At 41.6% G+C, this 23,653-nt stretch overlaps 7 non-coding genes across 7 annotated transcripts; all 7 read right to left on the reverse strand.

Annotated features, from left to right (window-relative positions):
• Window positions 1-2,079: 2,079 nt before the first annotated feature.
• Window positions 2,080-2,153, reverse strand: trnat-agu (transfer RNA threonine (anticodon AGU)). The gene has a single exon. It is a non-coding gene; the product is annotated as a tRNA-Thr (tRNA).
• A 390-nt stretch (window positions 2,154-2,543) lies between these two features.
• On the reverse strand, window positions 2,544-2,617 carry trnat-agu (transfer RNA threonine (anticodon AGU)). Its single transcript has one exon. It is a non-coding gene; the product is annotated as a tRNA-Thr (tRNA).
• Window positions 2,618-3,235: 618 nt separating this feature from the next.
• Window positions 3,236-3,309, reverse strand: trnat-agu (transfer RNA threonine (anticodon AGU)). The gene has a single exon. It is a non-coding gene; the product is annotated as a tRNA-Thr (tRNA).
• Window positions 3,310-3,926: 617 nt separating this feature from the next.
• trnat-agu (transfer RNA threonine (anticodon AGU)) lies at window positions 3,927-4,000 on the reverse strand. The gene has a single exon. It is a non-coding gene; the product is annotated as a tRNA-Thr (tRNA).
• Window positions 4,001-4,726: 726 nt separating this feature from the next.
• On the reverse strand, window positions 4,727-4,800 carry trnat-agu (transfer RNA threonine (anticodon AGU)). Its single transcript has one exon. It is a non-coding gene; the product is annotated as a tRNA-Thr (tRNA).
• A 617-nt stretch (window positions 4,801-5,417) lies between these two features.
• Window positions 5,418-5,491, reverse strand: trnat-agu (transfer RNA threonine (anticodon AGU)). The gene has a single exon. It is a non-coding gene; the product is annotated as a tRNA-Thr (tRNA).
• Window positions 5,492-6,483: 992 nt separating this feature from the next.
• On the reverse strand, window positions 6,484-6,557 carry trnat-agu (transfer RNA threonine (anticodon AGU)). The gene has a single exon. It is a non-coding gene; the product is annotated as a tRNA-Thr (tRNA).
• Window positions 6,558-23,653: the final 17,096 nt, after the last annotated feature.

The following is a 23,653-nucleotide window of genomic DNA, read 5'->3' on the forward strand; positions in this document are numbered from 1 at the left end:
GTTCTTGTGGGAAAATTGTAAATGTAATACTGCAGAAATGAATCATGCTAATGGCATGGCTGACAGTCCTGTTCAATATTATGATTTCAAATCCCCCAAAGATTGATTGCGTAACCTCTACTTTATTTATGCGGTGGGAAAAAAAACCACTAAGGGGCATTCCTGTTAGATGAACATCTATCTATCTATAGAAACTTACATGAACCCATTATAATAATATGGAAACATCTTGTGCGTCATTTGACAGGTGCTATATGTACGATCCTGGCTGTTGGTATGCGAGCATGTGCAGCAGCAACAAAGCCATGTGAGCAAAGAAAGCACTAAGCCGACGATCTTTATACAACATGCCTTGTAGACTGCAACTATTTCAAAATATGTTGCTCCAAAACCTGTATGTACCTTTCAGCATTAATGGTGCCTTCACAGATGTGTAAGTTACCCATGCCTTGGGCACTAATACACTCCCATACCATCACAGATGCTGGCTTTTGAACTTTGCGCCTAGAACAGTCCGGATGGTTCTTCGTCAGACCACAGAACACTTTTCCACTTTGCATCAGTCCATCTCAGATGAGCTCGGGCCCAGCGAAGCCGGCGGCGTTTCTGGGTGTTGTTGATAAATGGCTTTGGCTTTGCATAGTAGAGTTTTAATTTGCACTTACAGATGTAGCGACAAACTGTAGTTACTGACAGTGGTTTTCTGAAGTGTTCCCGAGCCCATGTGGTGATATCCTTTACACACTGACGTCACTGATCTGAGGACTCGAAAGTCACGGGCATTCAATGTTACTAATATGCGCAAACATTCCACAGAAATCAATGGTAAACTTTTACAACTGTGCCATCAGCAGTGTCCTCACTTACGGATTTTTAGTGTGGTTTGCTAGGTGCACTAAAGCAAACCAACAGACCCTCCAGCGAGTGGTTAAAGCGGCAGGGAAAATTACAAGGACAATACTCCCAGAGATGAGTGCCATGTACACAACTCGCTGCCTAAAGCGAGTACACAACATCCTGAAGGACAGATACCACCCAGCACATGGCCTCTTCAACCTGCTACCCTCTGGAAGGAGGTATAGATCGATTCGCGCCACGACCATCAGAATGTCTCACAGTCTGTATCCCCAGGCTGTGAGACTGCTAAATGAACAGCCTGCCCCTTTGCTGCCCCAGACCATCTTATTACCTCACTCTTCACCACCTCAATAATTGTGCTCTGGACATTGCATTGCTGCAACATCAACCACCCCCCACACCCCTCTATTCGCCATCTTCCTGACAATGCTAAACTGTAGACTATGGTCAACCTGCACTTCAATGCAGTTTCTATGCCGCTGGACAAAGCTCAAACAAAATCTCGTTGACATGTATGACTTAAGTGTTATTATGACAATGACAATAAAGGAATTGATTGATTGATTGATACGTGCGGTGATTTTTCCAGGTTCTCTGAACCTTTTGATGATATTACTGACCGTAGATGGTGAAGTCCCTAAATTCCTTGCAATAGCTCATTGAGAAATGTTGTTCTTAAACTGTTTGCGATTTGCTCACGCATTTGTTCACAAAGTGGGGACCCTCGCCCCATCCTTGTTTGTGAATGACTGAGCATTTCATGGAAGCTGCTTTTATACCCAATCATGGCACCCACCTGTTCCCAATTAGCCTGTTCACCTGTGAGATTTTCCAAATAAGTGTTTGATGAGCATTCCTAGACAGTCGCTTTAACTAACTAAGCCACAGCACCGCTTTCAAGATTTCAAGATTAATTCTAAAACTTCCACGCACTGAGCTACTTTCAACTCAAAAGGAACCACTGGGATTTTAACCTAGAATATTCTGTATACTAGACAGGCACTTTAAGCAACTAAGCCTCAGCACCACCTGAGATTGACAATCAAAACTGTAAAAATTTGCAGATCTGATTGACAATCAAATCTGTAAAAGTTCACAATGTAGCACCAGATTTTTTAAAGCAGATTCATAGCTATTCGAAAGCCAAACATCTCCAAATTTCATTAGTTCGATTGGTAGACAGTGGGATTCGTCTTTGCTTACATTTTGTGCTGCCCTAAAAGGCACTGCTAGGATTTGAACCCAGGATTTCCTGTTTACTAGACAGGCGCTTTAACCAACTAAGCCACAGCACCGCTTACAAGTCATTTATTGACTAGATTAATTCTAAAACCGCACTACTTATTATTATTATTAAAACTGAGCTACTTTCACCTCAAAAGGAACCGCTGGGATTTGAACCCAGAATCCCCTGTATACTAGGCAGGCACTTTAACCAACTAATCCACAGCACCACCTGAGATTCACAATCAAATCTGTAAAAATGTGCTGATTTGATTGACAATCATATCTGTAAAAATGTGCAGATTTGATTAACAATCAAATCTGTAAAAGTTCACAATGTAGCACCAGATTTATTTAAGCAGATTCATAGCTATTCGAAAGCCAAACATCTCCAAATTTCATTAGTTCGATTGGTAGACAGTGGGATTTGTCTTTGCACACACAGTTTGTGCTACCCTACAAGGCACTGCTGGGATTCGAACCCAGGATCTCCTGTTTACTAGACAGGTGCTTTAACCAACTAAGCCACAGCACCATCTTTTATATTATAGATAGACAATTACATTTGTAAGGGGAAATTTGCTTTGGAACACCCAAATAAGTTGCATTTATGCAGACTCACAGGTTATTCCAAAGCCACATGGAAAGGCACATTTAATATGTTTTTATAAGTTTGATCGGTAGAGAGTGGAACTTTTCCTTGCATACCAATTAGTGCTGCCCAAAAGGTAATGCTGGGTTTCGGACCCAGGATTGCCTGTTTACTAGACAGGCGCTTTAACCAACTAAGCCACAGCACAACTTGCAACGCTTCTGTTGACTAGATTCATTCTAAAACTTCCAAGCACTGAGCTACTTTCACCTCAAAAGGAACCACTGGGATTTGAACCCAAAATCTCCTGCATACTAGACAGGCACTTTAACCAACTAAGCCACAGCACCACCTGAGATTGACAATCAAATCTGTAAAAATGTGCAGATTTGATTGACAATCAAATCTGTAAAAATGTGCAATGTAGCACCAGAAGTGGTATTTAAGCAGATTCACAGCTATTCGAAAGCAATATGGAAAGGGAAAAATCTCAACATTTAATTAGTTTGATAGGTAGACAGTGGGATATGTCTTTGCATACAGAGTTTGTACTGCCCTATAAGGCACTGCTGGGATTTGAACCCAGGATCTCCTGTTTACTAGACAGGCGCTTTAACCAACTAAGCCACAGCACCATGTTGAATATTGTAGATAGACAATTAAATCTGTAAGGGGAAATTTGCATCGGAACACCCGAATAAGTTGCATTTATGCAGACTCACAGATATTCCAAAGCCACATGGAAAGGCACATTTAATATGTTTTCATAAGTTTGATCGGTAGAGAGTGGAACTTGTCCTTGCATACCAATTAGTGCTGCCCAAAAGGAAATGCTGGGTTTCGGACCCAGGATTGCCTGTTTACTAGACAGGTGCTTTAACCAACTAAGCCACAGCACAACTTGCAATGCTTCTGTTGACTAGATTCATTCTAAAACTTCCAAGCACTGAGCTACTTTCACCTCAAAAGGAACCACTGGGATTTGAACCCAAAATCTCCTGCATACTAGACAGGCACTTTAACCAACTAAGCCACAGCACCACCTGAGATTGACAATCAAATCTGTAAAAATGTGCAGATTTGATTGACAATCAAATCTGTAAAAATGTGCAATGTAGCACCAGAAGTGGTATTTAAGCAGATTCACAGCTATTCGAAAGCAATATGGAAAGGGAAAAATCTCAACATTTAATTAGTTTGATAGGTAGACAGTGGGATATGTCTTTGCATACAGAGTTTGTACTGCCCTATAAGGCACTGCTGGGATTTGAACCCAGGATCTCCTGTTTACTAGACAGGCGCTTTAACCAACTAAGCCACAGCACCATGTTGAATATTGTAGATAGACAATTAAATCTGTAAGGGGAAATTTGCATCGCAACACCCGAATAAGTTGCATTTATGCAGACTCACAGATATTCCAAAGCCACATGGAAAGGCACATTTAATATGTTTTCATAAGTTTGATCGGTAGAGAGTGGAACTTGTCCTTGCATACCAATTAGTGCTGCCCAAAAGGTAATGCTGGGTTTCGGACCCAGGATTGCCTGTTTACTAGACAGGCGCTTTAACCAACTAAGCCACAGCACAACTTGCAACGCTTCTGTTGACTAGATTCATTCTAAAACTTCCAAGCACTGAGCTACTTTCACCTCAAAAGGAACCACTGGGATTTGAACCCAGAATCTCCTGCATACTAGACAGGCACTTTAACCAACTAATCCACAGCACCACCTGAGATTGACAATCAAATCTGTAAAAATGTGCAGATTTGATTGACAATCAAATTGGTAGACAGTGGGATTTGTCTTTGCACACACAGTTTTTGCCACCCTACAAGGCACTGCTGGGATTCGAACCCAGGATCTCCTGTTTACTAGACAGGTGACAATCAAATCTGTAAAAATGTGCAATGTAGCACCAGAAGTGGTATTTAAGCAGATTCACAGCTATTCCAAAGCAATCTGGAAAGGGAAAAATCTCCAAATGTCATTAGTTTGATTGGTAGACAGTGGGATTTGTCTTTGCACACACAGTTTTTGCCACCCTACAAGGCACTGCTGGGATTCGAACCCAGGATCTCCTGTTTACTAGACAGGTGCTTTAACCAACTAAGCCACAGCACCATGTTAAATATTGTAGATAGACAATTAAATCTGTAAGGGGAAATTTGCATCGGAACACCCAAATAAGTTGCATTTATGCAGACTCACAGATATTCCAAAGCCACATGGAAAGGCACATTTAATATGTCTTTATAAGTTTGATCGGTAGAGAGTGGAACTTTTCCTTGCATACCAATTAGTGCTGCCCAAAAGGAAATGCTGGGTTTCGGACCCAGGATTGCCTGTTTACTAGACAGGTGCTTTAACCAACTAAGCCACAGCACAACTTGCAATGCTTCTGTTGACTAGATTCATTCTAAAACTTCCAAGCACTGAGCTACTTTCACCTCAAAAGGAACCACTGGGATTTGAACCCAAAATCTCCTGCATACTAGACAGGCACTTTAACCAACTAAGCCACAGCACCACCTGAGATTGACAATCAAATCTGTAAAAATGTGCAGATTTGATTGACAATCAAATCTGTAACAATGTGCATTGTAGCAGCAGAAGTGGTATTTAAGCAGATTCACAGCTATTTGAAAGCAATATGGAAAGGGAAAAATCTCAACATTTAATTAGTTTGATAGGTAGACAGTGGGATATGTCTTTGCATACAGAGTTTGTACTGCCCTATAAGGCACTGCTGGGATTTGAACCCAGGATCTCCTGTTTACTAGACAGGCGCTTTAACCAACTAAGCCACAGCACCATGTTGAATATTGTAGATAGACAATTAAATCTGTAAGGGGAAATTTGCATCGGAACACCCGAATAAGTTGCATTTATGTAGACTCACAGGTTATTCCAAAGCCACATGGAAAGGCACATTTAATATGTTTTTATAAGTTTGATCGGTAAAGGGTGGAACTTGTCCTTGCATACCAATTAGTGCTGCCCAAAAGGTAATGCTGGGTTTCGGACCCAGGATTGCCTGTTTACTAGACAGGCGCTTTAACCAACTAAGCCACAGCACAACTTGCAACGCTTCTGTTGACTAGATTCATTCTAAAACTTCCAAGCACTGAGCTACTTTCACCTCAAAAGGAACCACTGGTATTTGAACCCAGAATCTCCTGTATACTAGACAGGCACTTTAACCAACTAAACCACAGCACCACCTGAGATTGACAATCAAATCTGTAAAAATGTGCAGATTTGATTGACAATCAAATCTGTAAAAATGTGCAATGTAGCACCAGAAGTGGTATTTAAGCAGATTCACAGCTATTCGAAAGCAACATGGAAAGGGAAAAATCTCAACATTTAATTAGTTTGATAGGTAGACAGTGGGTTTTGTCTTTGCATACAGAGTTTGTGCTGCCCTATAAGGCACTGCTGGGATTTGAACCCAAGATCTCCTGTTTACAAGACAGGCGCTTTAACCAACTAATCTACTATTGTAGATAGACAATTAAATCTGTAAGGGGAAATTTGCATTGGAACACCCGAATAAGTTGCATTTATGCAGATTTAGGCACATTTAATATGTTTTCATAAGTTTGATCGGTAGAGAGTGGAACTTGTCATTGCATACCAATTAGTGCTGCCCAAAATGTAATGCTGGGTTTCAGACCCAGGATTGCATTTTTACCAGGCAGGTGTTTTAACCAACTAAGCCTCAGCACCACTTGTGCAACTACTGAAACTGTACTCCTGTGTCAATGTTGTAGTCCTGAGCCTGCAGTTGGACAAGAATATCTAAGGCACTGCTGGGATTTGAACCCAGGATCTCCTGTTTACTAGACAGGCGCTTTAACCAACTAAGCCACAGCACCGCTTGCAAGTCTTCTCTTGAATAGATAAATTCTAAAACTTCCACGCACTGAGCTACTTTCACCTCAAAAGGAACCACTGGAATTTTAACCCAGAATCTCCTGTATACTAGACAGGCACTTTAACCAAGTAAACCACAGCACCACCTGAGATTGACAATCAAAACTGTAAAAATTTGCAGATATGATTGACAATCAAATCTGTAAACATTTTCAATGTAGCACCAGAAGTGGTATTTAAGCAGATTCACAGCTATTTGAAAGATACATCTCCAAATGTCATTAGTTCAATTGGTAGACAGTGGGATTTGTCTTTGCATACAGTTTGTGCTGCCCTAAAAGGGGCTGCTCAGATTTGAACCCAGGATGCGCCTATAGCAGTCCGGATGGTTCTTTTCCTCTTTGGTCCGGAGGACACAACATCCACAGTTTCCAAAATCAATTTGAAATGTGGACTCGTCAAACCACGGAACATTTTTCCACTTTGCATCAGTCCATCTTAGATGAGCTCGAGCCCAGCGAAGACGGCGGCGTTTCTGGGTGTTGTTGATAAATGGCTTTGGCTTTGCATAGTAGAGTTTTAACTTGCACTTACAGATGTAGCGACGAACTGCAGTTACTGACAGTGGTTTTCTGAAGTGTTCCCGAGCCCATGTGGTGATATCCTTTACACACTGATGTCGTTTTTTTTGATGCAGTACCGCCTGAGGGATCGAAGGTCAAGGGCTTGTCGCTAACGTGCAGTGATTTCTCCAGATTCTCTGAACCTTTTGATGATATTACGGACCGTAGATGGTGCAAATGACTGAGCATTTCATGGACAATTAGCCCGTTCACCGGTGGGATGTTCCGAATAAGTGTTTGATGAGCATTCCTTAACTTTCTCAGTCTTTTTTGCCACTTGTGCCAGCTTTTTTTAAACATGTTGCAGGCATCAAATTCCGAATGAGGTGATATTTGCAAAAAATAACAAAGTTTCTCAGTTCGAACTTTAAGTATCTTGTCTTTGCAGTCTATTCAATTAAATATAGCCCGGTATGGTGTCATTTCCATGCTCAATGTGGCCCTGGGGCTGAAATAGTAGTAATAGGAAATACTAGTCCTATGTCAAAGCTTGCTAACATTGTAACAGTTGCCACACTGACACTATTGCTTGGTTGGTAGAGCGGCCGTGCCAGCAACTTGAGGGTTCCAGGTTCGATCCCTGTTTCCGCCATCCGAGTCTCTGCCGTTGTGTCCTTGGGCAAGACACTTTACCCACCTCCTCCCAGTGCCACCCACACTGGTTTAAATGTAACTTAGATATTGGGTTTCACCATGTAAAAGCGCTTTGAGTCACTAGAGAAAAGCACTATATAAATATAATTCACTTCACTTCACTTCACTTCAGGAGATAAGCATCAACATGCTCTGTGGTCTGGAATCAATTAAACCAGGGGCGTCAAAATCATTTTAGATCAGGGGCGACATGGAGAAAAATGTACTCCCAGGTGGGCCGGACTGATAAAATCACGGCACGATAACTTAAAAATAAAGACAACTTCAGATTGTTTTTTTTGGTTAAAAATAGAACAAGCACATTCTGAAATTGTACAAATTATAATGTGTTTTTTAAATTTTTTATACTTGTTGTGATTAATGGTATTCTATCTTTATTTGTCGTTATTTATATTTTCTGAATAAATGATGTGATAATGTTCAATCTATCAAGATACAAAACCTATACCAAAATGAAATTATCCATCCATCCATCCATCTTCTTCCGCTTATCCGAGGTCGGGTCGCGGGGGCAACAGCCTAAGCAGGGAAGCCCAGACTTCCCTCTCCCCAGCCACTTCGTCCAGCTCCTCCCGGGGGATCCCGAGGCGTTCCCAGGCCAGCCGGGAGACATAGTCTTCCCAGCGTGTCCTGGGTCTTCCCCGTGGCCTCCTACCGGTCGGACGTGCCCTAAACACCTCCCGAGAGAGGTGATCGGGTGGCATCCTGACCAGATGCCCGAACCACCTCATCTGGCTCCTCTCGATGATGATCGAGAGGAAAATGAAATTACAGGATGTTATTTATGTAGTTTGATAATTTTCCTCGACTGATGCGCGAACATCATGTGGTTTATTTTGTACATATGTAGCATCATCTACAAAGGTACAAAGAATTGCTATTGCGACATCTAGTGGACACATTTAGAACAGCAGCTTTTTTCATTCACATCGACGTCCCACTGGGGTGAGTTTTCCTTGCCCGTATGTGGGCTTTGTACCGAGGATGTCGTTGTGGCTTGTGCAGCCCTTTGAGACACTTGTGATTTAGGGCTATATAAATAAAGATTGATTGATGATTGATTCAAAAATTTCAGGTTGATTTTTATACTTAGCAAACTCATCCCGCGGGCCGGATAAAACCTGATGTACGTTTGACACCCCTGAATTAAACAAATGAGAGAAGATAAAAAGATATGTCCGCTAACATATAGCAAGTTAGCGGCTTGAACACAGAAAGCACTAAGAATGGCTGATAAGGATTTTAGTTCAAGAGCGATATCACAATTAAGAATAATTTGCCGATAATTTCCCAGGGTTGTAAGTATGTGTTAGAGCGCCCTGGGCAAGCCCTCCCTCCATCTCCATCGTCAATAAAACATCGTAAAGCTGACCTGCCGTTAAAGCTGCATTGGACAAAGTAAATCAGTCTCTCTCGACTTATTCCCGAGTGAAGCAGACGCCAATCAACGTCTGGCTGGTGCCGGGCTAGTTTGTATGCAGTCCGGGCGTCCCCTCCCCGGGCGTCTCGCTATCGTTCCTCATTTAAGCGGCACTTTGAAGAGTGCAATGAATTGAATGTAACGCCGGAGATACAAGCGCCTGTCACTGTGGATGTTGACTCTCTTTCTAGTGCACTTTGAATAACCCTTTAGTGGTAATGAAATTGATAGCTACACCAAGGTTATTATTTATTTACTTTAGAACGCCTGTTTGTCACAATCTGTACGGCATTTCAACCTTTTTCTCTTCGTCTTGGAGACAGCCGTGAATGACATATTGTTACTCAAACCTGCATCGTAAAAATAGGTGACAGGAGTGACTGTTTTAGTGGGTATAGTAGACCACTTCAACAAAATGGATAGTATACTTTCTTGTAGGCAGAATAATAGTACCATTACAAAGGAGGCTTGGGCGATGTACAACATAAATAATATGAATTTGAAACCCCGCATCACCATGCGCCCCGGTCGTCACAGTATACTGTGACGACCGGGGCGCATGGTGATGCGGGGTTTCGTTCTCCCAGGATGCAACGGACTTCGGACACAGCGTGAAGGTAAAATAAATGATTTATTTACCGGACTAAATTATACTGGAACAAAGAAAAAGGGTGCTCATAGCACATAAGGCAAAAACTAAAAGAGCTAGCATGGGAGCTAGAAGGTAAAAAACAAAGGAATTTAGCATGGAAGCTAACAGGTACAGAGCCGGAACAAAAGTCGTCAACTGTTGCACGAAAACAAACTACGAAGCCAGAACGAATGACAGGGAGGACAGACTTAAATAATAATGTTAGTGATGACAAACAGGTGCGTGTCGGGAACAAACGCGGCAGGTGAAAATAATAAGCAGCCATGGCAACAAACTCAGGTGTACAAAACAGGTACTCAAGGAGTCCAAAACTAACCAAAAACACAAGTATCTTGAAAACGTAAATAAAAAATATGATCCGGGCAGCGGATCACAACAAATACTTTATTAATCCCCAAGGGGAAATTAAGATTTTCAGTACAATCCTATTCAAGAGCAGACAAACATTACAGGGAGACAGAACAGGATCGCTGACAAACTAGTTTGAATGTCCAGGATGAGATGAATGTGTTGAAGGTAGAATGGTTGAAATCGGTTCAAGAATGTGGGAATTGTGGAAGTTTGAAAAATGGATAATTAATTTTGAATGGGGACAATTAAAAAAAATAGGAATTATGGGAAATCCGGATTTTTTTTTAGACTTGTTTACATAGAGCACACAATTCCCAAACAGGCTGAATATTTTGAAGTTTGAACGGTTTGAATCAAATGAAAAATGTGGGAATTGTGGAATTTTGAAGAATGTCTCATTCATTTCAATGGGAATTTCCCCCAAATTTGGGAATTTCGGGAAAAGCGGGAATTTTATTTCGAAATTTTTTAAGACTTCAATGATCTGAATGAGTTGAAATGGTCGGTGTTGGAATTTTTTAAAATCGGTCGAAAAATGTTGAAGTAGTAACATGTTGAATTGAGAAATGGTATTCCAGTTTGAAAAATAACTTCTTTTTTTTTGTCCTGATTAAGAAAAATGTTTGGACGGTGGAACGGTTGAAGTGGTTTGGAAAATGTGGAAGGAGTCGCCGCCACAAAAAAGGGTCAAAAAAGGGTTTGAAAAAAACGGGAATTCCTGAAAACAATTTTTACTTGGAAAAATAATAGTTTGAATGTCCAGGATGAGTGGAATGTGTTGAAGGTGGAATGTTTTTTTATTTGGTTGAAAAATGTGGAAATGGTGGAAGTTTGAACAAATGGCCAATTCATTTTGAATAGGAAAAATGTCCCGGAAAACCTAGAATTCTGGGAAATCTGGGAATTTGGGGAATTTGTCAAGGGAAAGGGAATAGGCTAAACAGTTTGAAGTTGGAACGGTTTGAACCGGGTGAACATGTGGAAGGTAGAACGAAGAAGAAGAAGTTGAAGTTGAATAAATAGATACATTTTGGTGTAGAAAACCAAATATGTGAATGCATTGGAGCATTCACACAGTTATTTAGTTTGTTTTAGCTTGACATAATTGTATTTGTCAGTTATTTATGAGTCTCTTCTTAAGCAGCATATTTGATTTTTTTTTTGTGTGCAATGAATAAATATAATGTACAAGTTACACCTTTTGAATGCAATTACAGAAATAAATCAAGTTTTTCAAAATATTCTAATTTACTGGCTTTTACCTGTATATGAAATACTTGACTTGGTGAATTCTAGCTGTAAATATACTCCTCCCCTCTTAACCACGCCTCCAACCCCCCCACCCCCCGAAATCGGAGGTCTCAAGGTTGGCAAGTATGGTTTAAAGTACCTTAAGAGTTTTTGTTAAAATGAAGCCAATAATGCAATTTTTTGTGGTCCCCTTTATTTAGAAAAGTGTCAATTAGTACCAAAAAGTATCAAAATACATTTTGGTACCGGTACCAAAATGCAGCCCCCAGGTCAAAATGTTCGGACAAACCTGATTTATATGTTTTTTGTTGAAGTACCAGTTTGGGCACTATTTCAAAAGTACCCATTTTGTACTCGGATTGGTTAAAAAGTACGTGGTACCGATCTTTACCGACGAGTGACAAAGGGTCTGATTAAGTGCGACTCTGACTTCAGTGAGAACAGGAAGAGCATCACTCGGCTGCTTATCAGTGACTAAGTGATGTATGAAGTGACGTTCAACACCTTGGCCTCGCTTGCTTCGGACACGCTTACACGCCTTTTGCCGGTTCAAACACGGGGGGGGAAGGGGGGGGGGCCCTCCATCCTGAACTCAATTTCCCAGCAGTTCCATAGAAGATTAATGAGAGGAGCTTCCTTTTTGGCCTCCTGATACCCGCTCCCTGAAATGGAACGTAACAAGCAATCACGGGAATGAAAGGCGTCTGAGAGGCAGTTGGTCTTCAGGTGGAATTGATACGCTCTTCGGCCGGACTTTTAATTTGCCTCTGACGGAGATTAGACTACGTAGAGAATCAGAGCTAATGATGGACTATGGGAAGATTCTAAGGCGTTCCAATTAACTGCTGCCTGACACCATTAAAAGGAGGCGATCCAATTGTCCTGTTAGCCAGTTTTATCATCAATGTTTTATTCTTATCAAATATTCATTTTCAAACAATACAAAATTGAAAAGTAAGGACTGTGTGCTTAACCCCCGGAACACCTTAGGGAAGGGATATTCAACTAAAATGTTTGTGGGGCCACATTTCCAGAAAGCTAAGGACCAGGGGGCCCGACTTCTCCCTTCATTATTAGTCACATTTTGTTTATTCTGCAGAGCCAGCGTCTTCTACAGTAGACATTTGATTTTTGTCTACAAAACCCAAAACCAGTGAAGTTGTCACGTTGTGTAAATGGTAAATAAAAACAGAATATAATGATTTGCAAATCCTTTTCAACTTATATTTAATTGAATAGACTGCAACTACAAGATACTTAACGTTCGAACTGGAAAATGTTGTTATTTTTTGCAAATATTAGCTAACTTGGAATTTGATGCCTGCAACATGTTGGCACAAGTGGCAAAGAAGACTGAGAAAGTTGAGGAATGCTCATCAAATATTTATTTTAAACATCCCACAGGTGAACAGGTTAATTGGGAACAGGTGGGTGCCATGATCGGGTATAAAAGCAGCTTCCATGAAATGCTCAGTCATTCACAAACAAGGATGGGGCGAGGGTCACCACTTTGTCAACAAATGCCTGAGCAAATTGTCGAACAGTTTAAGAAAAACATTTTTCAACGAGCTATTGCAAGGAATTTAGGGATTTCACCATTTAAGGTCTGTAATATCATTAAAAGGTTCAGAGAATCTGGAGGAATCAATGCACATAAGCGATGGTATTACGGGCCTTCAATCCCTCAGGCGGTACTGCATCAAAAAGCGACATCGGTGTGTAAAGGATATCGCCACATGGGCTCAGGAACACTTCAGAAAACCACTGTCAGTAACTACAGTTGGTTGCTACATTTGTAAGTGCAAGTTATAACACTACTATGCAAAACGAAAGCCATTTATCAACAACACCCAGAAACGCCGCCGGCTTCGCTGGGCTCGAGCTCATCTAAGATGGACTGATGCAAAGTGGAAAAGTGTTGTGTGGTCTGCAAATGCACATTTCAAAGTGTTATTGGAAACTGTTGACGTCGACCAAAGAGGAAAATAACCATTTGGATTGTTCTAGGCGTAAAGTTGAAAAGCAAGCATCTGTGATGGTATGGGGGTGTATTAGTGCCCGATGCATGGGTAACTTACACATCTGTGAAGGCACCATTATTGCTGAAAGGTACATACAGGTTTTGGAGCAACATATGTTGCCATCCAAGCAACGTTATCATGGACGCCCCTGCTTATTTCAGCAAGACAATGCCAAGCCACGTGTTACAACCGCATGGCTTCATAGTAAAAGAGTGCGGGTACTAGTCTGGCCTGCCTGTAGTCCAGACCTGTGTCCCGTTGAAAATATGTGGCGCATTATGAAGCCTAAAATACCACAATGGAGACCCCGGACTGTTGAACAACTTAAGCTGTACATCAAGCAAGAATGGGAAAGAATTCCACCTGAAAAGCTTCAAAAATTGGTCTCTTCAGTTCCCAAATGTTTACTGAGTGTTATTAAAAGGAAAGGCCATGTAACACAGTGGTAAAAATGCCCCTGTGCCAACTTTTTTGCAATGTGTTGCCGACATTAAAAATTAGGTTTCTCAGTTCAAACATTAAATATCTTGTCTTTGCAGTCTATTCAATTGAATATAAGTTGAAAAGGATTAGCAAATCATTGTATTCTGTTTTTATTTACGATTTACACAACATGCGAACTTCACTGGTTTTGTATTTTGTATTTATTTTGTCAGATTTACAGGACCGCTCTCCTGTTTTTAAGGACTTTCTGCTAAAAAGGTAGTCAAAGATGATATATATGACAGCTCTGCAGAAAAGAATCTGCAGCAAAAATGTGAGGATCTCACAAGTTTGTTTTTTTTTAACTGCGCACCGTTTGAATAGCCCAAACGATGAAAAAGAGAGGACCTAAAATGGAACCTTGAGGAACACCACTAGTGTAACTAAAGACGTTGAACCAAAGAAGACTGACTGCACCTGAAGTAAACAAGAAACAGCAACACCTTAATTACATAATTTACATTAAGAAGAAAAAAAAAGTGTAAGTGCCAAAAAGCAGAGGACTTAAAGGTGTTCCTTGAGGAATGTCTCAGTTATGTAAATCATAGGTTTGGACCCCAGTGTTCTATGTTTAAAGGCCTACTGAAATGCGATTTTCTTATTTAAACGGGGATAGCAGGTCCATTCTATGTGTCATACTTGATCATTTCGCGATATTGCCATATTTTTGCTGAAAAGATTTAGTAGAGAACATCGACGATAAAGTTCGCAACTTACGGTCGCTGATAAAAAAGCCTTGCCTGTACCGGAAGTAGCAGACGAGTAGCGTGACGTCACAGGTTGTGGAGCTCCTCACATCCGCACATTGTTTACAATCATGGCCACCAGCAGCGAGAGCGATTCGGACCGAGAAAGCGACGATTTCCCCATTAATTTGAGCGAGGATGAAAGATTCGTGGATGAGGAAAGTGAGAGTGAAGGACTAGAGGGCAGTGGGAGCGATTCAGATAGGGAAGATGCTGTGAGAGGCGGGTGGGACCTGATATTCAGCTGGGAATGACTAAAACAGTAAATAAACACAATTAGCCACAACACAACCAGGCTCAGTAGAAGCATTTAAGTCCCATCTTAAAACTCATTTGTATACTCTAGTCTTTAAATAGCCCCCCTGTTAGACCAGTTGATCTGCCGTTTCTTTTCTTTTCTCCTCTGCTCCCCTATTCCTTGTGGAGGGGAGGGGGGGGGCACAGGTCCGGTGGCCATGGATGAAGTGCTGGCTGTCCAGAGTCGGGACCCGGGGTGGACCGCTCGCCTGTGCATCGGCTGGGAACATCTCTGCACTGCTGACCCGTCTCCGCTCAGGATGGTGTCCTGCTGGCCCCACTATGGACTGGACTCTTACTATTATGTTGGATCCACTATGGACTGGACTCTCACAATATTATGTCGGACCCACTCGACATCCATTGCTTTCGGTCTCCCCTAGAGGGGGGGGGGGTTACCCACATATGCGGTCCTCTCCAAGGTTTCTCATAGTCATTCACATCGACGTCCCACTGGGGTGAGTTTTTCCTTGCCCTTATGTGGGCTTTGTACCGAGGATGTCGTTGTGGCTTGTGCAGCCCTTTGAGACACTTGTGATTTAGGGCTATATAAATAAACATTGATTGATTGATTGATTATATTTAATATGCCACAAATGAATCCCGCATAACAAACACCTCCCCCCTCCCGTCCATATAACCCGCCAATACAACTCAAACACCTGCACAACACACTCAATCCCACAGCCCAAAGTACCGTTCACCTCCCCGAAATTCATACAGCACATATATTTCCCCAAAGTCCCCAAAGTTACGTATGTGACATGCACATAGCGGCACGCACGTACGGGCAAGCGATCAAATGTTTGGAAGCCGCAGCTGCATGCATACTCACGGTACCGCGTCTGCGTATCCAACTCAAAGTCCTCCTGGTAAGAATCTCTGTTGTCCCAGTTCTCCACAGGCCAATGGTAAAGCTTGACTGTCATCTTTCGGGAATGTAAACAATGAAACACCGGCTGTGTTATCCGGCACAACAGTCAGGGGGTGCATTCTACGGCGGGGGTGCGTTATCCGGCACAACACCTGCCGCAACACACCGCTTCCCACCTACAGCTTTCTTCTTTGCTGTCTCCATTGTTCATTGAACAAATTGCAAAAGATTCACCAACACAGATGTCCAGAATACTGTGGAATTTTGCGATGAAAACAGACGACTTAATAGCTGGCCACCATGCTGTCCCAAAATGTCCTCCACAATCCGTGACGTCACGCGCTGACGTCATCATACCGAGACGTTTTCAGCAGGATATTTCGCGCGAAATTTAAAATTGCACTTTAGTAAGCTAACCCGGCCGTATTGGCATGTGTTGCAATGTTAAGATTTCATCATTGATATATAAACTATCAGACTGCGTGGTCGGTAGTAGTGGGTTTCAGTAGGCCTTTAAATATTAATAAAACTAACTTTATTATATTTTGTTCAAACAGAAGCCGTAAAAACGTTGATAACATACTGATTAATATAAATGGTAAAGCAATTGAGAGAGTTGAGAGCACTAAATTCCTTGGAGGATGTACATATTTCAAAAGCCATATTGAATATTTAAATCTAAATATGTCGATCTACTCTTCAAATTGAGGCACTTTCTTCCTCTCAACGCTCTCCTAATTCTAAATCGGACTCTATTTGAACCACATATAAACTGTGTCATATCATTGGCAAACTTAAATGCTCCCTCAGATCCTCTTTTTTTTATGGGTGCAATCTTCTGAAGCTTACCGAGTGCAACCGATTCCACAGTGCTTGTATTATGTACAACGTCGCGCACGGATTAAATTCTAGACTCTGCCAGCTCATTCCAGTGACCACTCCTTCTCATAGACATAACACTAGAAGTAAACCTTTATGAAGAGGGAAAAATCGTCATCTAAGGTGTGCAAGCTCTAGTATAGCCTGCACAGGTCCGGTGATCCAGACTGAGATTGATAGCCTTATAAAAAAATAATATTCTTCAAACATTTTTAAAAAGCATTTTAAGATCAATTTATTGCTGTGTTATGCTTAGTATATTTAGCACACATGACTGAGGATTTCACATTAGTCGCATAATATTGTACTTCACCTCTGTATGTAGGATAAGATTATTGCAAATCTTCGAAATGCAACCTTTTAATCAAATTTGAATACCGTATTTTCCGGACCATAGGGCGCACTGGATTATAAGGCGCACTGCCGATGAATGGTCTATTTTTTATCTTTTTTCCTATATAAGGCGCAGCATATTGTAGGGTGCATTAAAGGGGAACATTATCACCAGACCTATGTAAGCGTCAATATATACCTTGATGTTGCAGAAAAAAGACCATTTTTTTTTTTAACCGATTTCCGAACTCTAAATGGGTGAATTTTGGCAAATTAAACGCCTTTCTATTATTCGCTCTCGGAGCGATACATCGGGAAGCAATCCGCCATTTTCTCAAACACATTACAAACACCGAGTCAAATCAGCTCTGTTATTTTCCGTTTTTTCGACTGTTTTCCGTACCTTGGAGACATCATGCCTCGTCGGTGTGTTGTCGGAGGGTGTAACAACACGAACGGGGACGGAATCAAGTTGCACCAGTGGCCCAAAGATGCGAAAGTGGCAAGAAATTGGACGTTTGTTCCGCACGCTTTACCGACGAAAGCTATGCTACGACAGAGATGGCAAGAATGTGTGGATATCCTGCGACACTCAAAGCAGATGCATTTCCAACGATAAAGTCAAAGAAATCTGCCGCCAGACCCCCATTGAATCTGCCGGAGTGTGTGAGCAATTCAGGGACAAAGGACCTCGGTAGCACGGCAAGCAATGGCGGCAGTTTGTTCCCGCAGACGAGCGAGCTAAACCCCCTGGATGTCTTGGCTCACACCGTCCCTTATGCCACCGAAGATGATCAAGAGAAGAATATCGACCCTAGCTTCCCTGGCCTGCTGACATCAACTCCAAAACTGGACAGATCAGCTTTCAGGAAAAGAGAGCGGATGAGGGTATGTCTACAGAATATATTAATTGATGAAAATTGGGCCGTCTGCACTCTCAAAGTGCATGTTGTTGCCAAATGTATTTCATATGCTGTAAACCTAGTTCATAGTTGTTAGTTTCCTTTAATGCCAAACAAACACATACCAATCGTTGGTTAGAAGGCGATCGCCGAATTCGTCCTCGCTTTCTCCCGTGTCGCTGGCTGTCGTGTCGTTTTTGTCGGTTTCGCTTGCATACGGTTCAAACCGATATGGCTCAATAGCTTCAGTTTCTTCTTCAATTTCGTTTTCGCTACCTGCCTCCACACTACAACCATCCGTTTCAATACATGCGTAATCTGTTGAATCGCTTAAGCGGCTGAAATCCGAGTCTGAATCCGAGCTAATGTCGCTATAGCTTGCTGTTCTATGCGCCATGTTTGTTTGTGTTGGCATCACTATGTGGCGTCACAGGAAAATGGACGGGTGTATATAACGATGGTTAAAATCAGGCACTTTGAAGCTTTTTTTAGGGATATTGCGTGATGGGTAAAATTTTGAAAAAAACTTCGAAAAATAAAATAAGCCACCGGGAACTGATTTTTAATGGTTTTAACCCTTCTGAAATTCTGATAATGTTCCCCTTTAAAGGGGTCATATTATTATTTTGTTTTTTTTCTAAATGTAAAACACTTCCTTGTGGTCTACATAACATGTAATGGCGGTTCTTTGGTCAAAATGTTGCATAGATTGTTTTGTCTTATTTATGTGGCTCACCTTCGGCAGCGTCTTCTCCCCGTCATCTTTGTTGTAGCGTGCAAGGACGGGAGTGGAAGAAGTACCATACCATACCATACCAACTTTATTTAAAAAGCCCTTTAAAAACAACCACAGTTGAAGAACAAAGGGCTGTACACCACAAAGAAATAGAGGCAAAGGACACTCTAAAAAATAACATTTAAAACAGAAGTAAAATAAACATTGAAAAAGCAAATACAAATTACCCTAAGAACAATTTGTTAGATAAAAAGCAGTTAAAAAGTTAAAAACAGTTAAAAAAGTTAAAAGTTAAAAACAGTTTAAAGTCTCATGCTGGGTTAAAAGCCAGTGAATAAAAATGGGTTTTAAGAAGGGTCTTAAAAATAGCCAAAGAAGGGGCCTGTCTCACATGGAGAGGGAGATTGTTCCAGAATTTGGGACCCACAACAGTCTCTGTCAAAAGAGAGAAGTGTCAAAAGATGGAGCTAACTGTTTTAATGACATTCAGACTTTACTTAAATCAATAACGGAGCAGCATCTCCTCATCCGGAAACAACAACAAGGCTAGAAATGTGTCCTGTGAAAAACCGTCCGACCGGAACTCTCTAATAACTAAAGTTCCTTGGGTGAATAATAAAAACTCACTACACCGGTATGTTTTAGCGCTTTCATGGCGAGTTTACTGACAGTAAGAACTTTACACTACTTTATATTAGAAATGGCAACAGCGGAGGATGAATGTCCCATAACAAGAAGATATTAAAAAGCTTATTGACTACGGTGTCGGCACGGACTACAAAGGCGGACTTGCGCAATTTTTCAGGATTTATGCAGATCCCAAATACAGATCAGCAGGTACCAGAAGGTAAGAAAAGTTGCGTTTGCGTAATATTGCCAAACAAAACGCCAGATAATATGTCTTACCTTATACACACACCATAATAATACTAGTATGTTGAAGCACAGTACAATCCTTCAAGCGGTGCGGCTTGTTTTAGCAAAGTCTTACTAAAACATTTTGATAGATTTTTGAGCGCCGTGTGTAATGTTCTGTATTTTCAATGGAACATATAAAATGTTGGTGTTGTTTACTTGAGTCATATTGCCATCATATTGCAGTCTACACGTATCTCTTATGTTTGACTGCCATCTACTGGTCACACTTATCATTACACTACATACCAAATAAAATTGCTTCGAGGTCGGTAAGCATAACCCAAATTATTCTGTTCATTAGGCGTCCGGTTAAAGGGCGCACTGTCGGGTTTTGAGAAGAAAAAAAAAGATTTTAAGTGCGCCTTATAGTGCGGAAAATACGGTAATAGGATATCGAGATTGATTTGGTGGATTTAAAGATTCCTTCTTTATAAAGTTCAACATGTTGGTAGGTTGGTATGGAATTGGAAATGGTATTGGGTGGGTAGATTTTGATATGAATTGCATTCTACTGAATTCTGTATATTATATGATGATGTATATTTTAACTGTAGGTCCCGGGTTTCGGCAAATTACGCCTTTACCTTGAATTGATTAACGTGGACCCCGACTTAAACAAGTTGAAAAACTTATTGGGGTGTTACCATTTAGTGGTCAATTGTACGGATTATGTACTGTACTGTGCAATCTACTAATAAAAGTTTCAATCAATCAATCAAAAGTCCCTATCCATAAACTGTACGCTAGTAGGGATTACCCTTTTACAGAACAAACTCTGATATTAACAAAAGAAACAATAATGTCATATGAAATTGTCTGTAAATAAATAAGTAAATAGTGTTTTTAAGAATTTGCTGCTGAAATGTTTGTCTCCCAAGTTTTGAACTGAACTCGGGGGCCGCTGAGGGAGCCAAATGTTAACTTTCAGCTTATATGGTTGCTTTGATTCTCAATATACTGGTCGGTTTTTACACCAATTGTACGAAACGTGGTCGGAACTAGTTTTTAGCAAAAAAAAGCTATGCATATACTCACACACTTTTTACCTTTAGAACTTCCTTTAAATTATTGATATGTCGACGCTTTGTCCATTGATTCAGAATCATCCACATCCCAATTGTGATGATTCTAAGAATCAATCATTTAACCCTCTCCTAAATATAATAGTTTTCCATTTCATAGCAATTTTTAACACATTTGTTTGTTTGCGTTATTTTCTCAATTTGTAACACAAACAAAATAAATACATAGAAAATAAATAGTAACATTCCTAATAATAACATACCAGTACAATTTGTCACAATCCTCCATTACGGTTTGTTATTTTACAATGTTTAGTATCACTTTCCATCCTGGTGCTCTTGTCCGTTTTTCTAGTTTGTTCTTTACTCTTCCAGCACACCTGTTCTTTGATGTTAATTAGTTCTATTTCGTGACACCTTGTTCTACCCATTCAGTGCTGGTTTATTATTTAGTGTAAGCTAAAGTGTTCTGTTGCCTTCTAGATTCCTGCTAGACCTGCGTTACATTGCTTCTGCCTGGTTGCTGATTAAATGACCTTCTACCTGCACGTCGCTTGCTTTCACTGCATCCTGGGATCGCGACAACAGCCGACATGCCATATCGTCAGTTTGTCACACAAAACAATGTAATTAAAATAACCCTTTTGTCAATATTATGACTAAACATTTTCATTAAATTATTTAGATTTAATTAGATTATATTTCATTATTTTTAATACTGTGTTTGTCCATTTCTACTTAAGTATATGACTTCCCAAATATGGTAACTTTAAATCTGAAAAGTTGTTGAAAAGATTTGCTATGGCATTACAATTTTATTGCATTTGTACGAAAGGGACACATTTTTTTTAAAGGCCTCAAGGGTTAATGAATCTCGTTTGCACACAATTTAATTATCTTATTCACCCTGCCTCTGATTCTCCTGATACTTGCCTGTATCTTCACAAGGTCTGCTGGCTTTTTAGCTTATCTTTTAAAGGCACACAGGCCAGCACCTTCACTCATTCTCTCTTCACAAAGACACATTGTGCTTTTTTTTTTTTTTTTTTTTTTTTTTTTGTCATACCAGACAGAAAAAAAAAAAAGAGATGAAAAGCAAAGCCGAATAATACTTTCATCATCGTGTTCCATTTGACTTCAATCTCTCAGAGCTCTTCTGAAGCGCACTGTGGCTGCAGCAAGGTCAAAACAAGAGCAATTATAGTGGACAGCTGCTTAGATAGCACTTATTGTCGCTGCACACACACAATGCTATTCTCTATCTAAAACATTGTAAATGAGTATCACAAGGACGTGACCAGGATCTAAAAAAGGCACTATCTTAGCAGGCGACAAAAGACACTTCTTTCTGATGTTTACTGGTTCCATTAGGGTGGCTTTTGTAACTTTACTTTAGTTAATGTGACGTACATGCTGCGTAAAGAATCTTTTTTTAAGCACTCTGAATCCATCGGAGAGTGTGCATGTGTACCTAATGTTGTGACCGGATGAATCTACATCAAGTTTTCTTTTGACCGTGTCTGGAAAGAAAATAGCGACTTCATGATAAGCATTTAAACAGTGTACATTTTCAAAATAGCCGGATAGTCGAACCTCGGATTCAGGAGGAACAGTGTGGTTTTCGTCCTGGTCGTGGAACTGTGGACCAGCTCTATACTCTCGGCAGGGTCCTTGAGGGTGCATGGGAGTTTGCCCAACCAGTCTACATGTGCTTTGTGGACTTGGAGAAGGCATTCGTCCGTGTCCCTCGGGAAGTCCTGTGGGGAGTGCTCAGAGAGTATGGGGTTTCGGACTGTCTGATTGTGGCGGTCCGCTCCCTGTATGATCAGTGTCAGAGCTTGGTTCGCATTGCCGGCAGTAAGTCGGACACGTTTCCGGTGAGGGTTGGACTCCGCCAAGGCTGCCCTTTGTCACCGATTCTGTTCATAACTTTTATGGACAGAATTTCTAGGCGCAGTCAAGGCGTTGAGGGGATCCGGTTTGGTGGCTGCAGGATTAGGTCTCTGCTTTTTGCAGATGATTTGGTCCTGATGGCTTCATCTGGCCAGGATCTTCAGCTCTCACTGGATCGGTTCGCAGCTGAGTGTGAAGCGACTGGGATGAGAATCAGCACCTCCAAGTCCGAGTCCATGGTTCTCGCCCGGAAAAGGGTGGAGTGCCATCTCCGGGTTGGGGAGGAGATCTTGCCCCAAGTGGAGGAGTTCAAGTACCTTGGAGTCTTGTTCACGAGTGAGGGAAGAGTGGATCGTGAGATCGACAGGCGGATCGGTGCGGCGTCTTCAGTAATGCGGACGCTGTATCGATCCGTTGTGGTGAAGAAGGAGCTGAGCCGGAAGGCAAAGCTCTCAATTTACCGGTCGATCTACGTTCCCATCCTCACCTATGGTCATGAGCTTTGGGTTATGACCGAAAGGACAAGATCACGGGTACAAGCGGCCGAAATGAGTTTCCTCCGCCGGGTGGCGGGGCTCTCCCTTAGAGATAGGGTGAGAAGCTCTGTCATCCGGGGGGAGCTCAAAGTAAAGCCGCTGCTCCTCCACATCGAGAGGAGCCAGATGAGGTGGTTCGGGCATCTGGTCAGGATGCCACCCGAGCGCCTCCCTAAGGAGGTGTTTAGGGCACGTCCGACCGGTAGGAGGCCACGAGGAAGACCCAGGACACGTTGGGAAGACTATGTCTCCCGGCTGGCCTGGGAACGCCTCGGGATCCCCCGGGAGGAGCTGGACGAAGTGGCTGGGGAGAGGGAAGTCTGGGCTTCCCTGCTTAGGCTGCTGCCCCCGCGACCCGACCTCGGATAAGCGGAAGAAGATGGATGGATGGATGGATTTTCAAAATATACATTATACTTCTCGAGAGGGTGGGGCGTGGTTTCATTTGCCATCTGGGAACACCTCCGGAATCAAACACATTGCGGACTACAAAAAACGGGTTATAAA

Source organism: Nerophis lumbriciformis, linkage group LG06 (genome assembly GCF_033978685.3).
Source record: "Nerophis lumbriciformis linkage group LG06, RoL_Nlum_v2.1, whole genome shotgun sequence".
Taxonomy (NCBI): Eukaryota; Metazoa; Chordata; class Actinopteri; order Syngnathiformes; family Syngnathidae; genus Nerophis; species Nerophis lumbriciformis.